Genomic DNA, 1903 nt, shown 5'->3' with positions numbered 1-1903 from the left:
GGGTTCCCCTTTCTCCGCATCCCCGCCAACATCTGTCGTTTCCTGACTTGTTAATTTTAGCCATTCTGACTGGTGTGAGGTGGTATCTCATTGAGGTTTTGATTTGGATTTCCCTGATGCCGAGCGATATTGAGCACTTTTTCATGTGTCTGTTGGCCATTTGGATGTCTTCTTTGGAAAAATGTCTGTGCATGTCTTCTGCCCATTTCTTGATTGGATTCTTTGTTCTTTGGGTGTTGAGTCTGATGAGTTCTTTATAGATCTTGGATACTAGCCCTTTATCTGATATGTCATTTGCAAATATCTTCTCCCATTCTGTTGGTTGTCTTTTGGTTTTGTTGACTGTTTCCTTTGCTTTGCAAAAGCTTTTTATCTTGATGAAGTCCCAATACTTCATTTTTGCCCTTGCTTCCCTTGCCTTTGGCGATGTTTCTAGGAAGAAGTTGCTTCGGCTGAGGTCAAAGAGGTGGCTGCCTGTGTTCTCCTTTAGGATTTTGATGGACTTCTGTCTCACATTGAGGTCTTTCAACCATTTGGAGTCTATTTTTGTGTGTGGTGTAAGGAAATGGTCCAGTTTCATTCTTCTGCATGTGGCTATCCAATTTTCCCAACACCATTTGTTGAAGAGACTGTCTTTGTTCCATTGGACATTCTTTCCTGCTTTGTCAAAGATGAGTTGACCATAGAGTTGAGGGTCCATTTCTGGGCTCTCTATTCTGTTCCATTGATCTATGTGTCTGTTTTTGTGCCAGTACCATGCTGTCTTGATGATGACAGCTTTGTAATAGAGCTGGAAGTCCGGAATTGTGATGCCACCGGCTTTGCTTTTCTTTTTCAACATTCCTCTGGCTATGCGGGGTCTTTTCTGGTTCCATACAAATTAGAGGATTATTTGTTCCATTTCTTTGAAAAAAGTGGATGGTATTTTGATGGGGATTGCATTGAATGTGTAGACTGCTCTAGGTAGCATTGACATCTTCACAATATTTGTTCTTCCAATCCATGAGCATGGAACGTTTTTCCATTTCTTTGTGTCTTCCTCAATTTCTTTCATGGGTATTTTATAGTTTTCTGAGTACAGATCCTTTACCTCTTTGGTTAGATTTATTCCTATTATTACCTATTCCTAGGTATCTTAAGGTTTTGGGTGCAATTGTAAATGGGATCGACTCCTTAATTTCTCTTTCTTCTGTCTTGTTGTTGGTGTATAGGAATGCCACTGACTTCTGTGCATTGATTTTATATCCTGCCACTTGACTGAATTCCTGTATGAGTTCTAGCAGTTTTGGGGTGGAGTCTTTTGGGTTTTCCACATAAAGTATCATATCATCTGCAAAGAGTGAGAGTTTGACTTCTTCTTTGCCAATTTGGATGCCTTTGATTTCTTTTTGTTGTCTGATTGCTGTGGCTAGGACTTCCAATACTATGTTGAATAGCAGTGGTGATAGTGGGCATCCCTGCCGCGTTCCTGACCTTAGGGGGAAAGCTCTCAGTTTTTCCCCATTGAGAATGATATTTGCTGTAGGTTTTTCATAGATGGCTTTTATGATATTGAGGTATGTACCCTCTATCGCTATACTCTGAAGAGTTTTGATCAAGAAACGATGCTGTACTTTGTCAAAAGCTTTTTCTGCATCTATTGAGAGGATCATATGATTCTTGTTCTTTCTTTTGTTAATGTATTGTATCACAATGATTGATTTGCGGATGTTGAACCAACCTTGCAGCCCAGGGATAAATCCCACTTGGTCGTGGTGAATAATCCTTTTAATGTACTGTTGGATCCTATTGGCTAGTATTTTGGTGAGAATTTTTGCATCCATGTTCATCAGAGATATTGGTCTGTAATTCTCCTTTTTGATGGGGTCTTTGTCTGGTTTTGGGATCAAGGTAATGCTGGCCT

Source organism: Neomonachus schauinslandi, chromosome 2 (genome assembly GCF_002201575.2).
Source record: "Neomonachus schauinslandi chromosome 2, ASM220157v2, whole genome shotgun sequence".
NCBI classification, from domain to species: domain Eukaryota; kingdom Metazoa; phylum Chordata; class Mammalia; order Carnivora; family Phocidae; genus Neomonachus; species Neomonachus schauinslandi.
Note: the sequence above shows the minus strand (reverse complement) of the source record.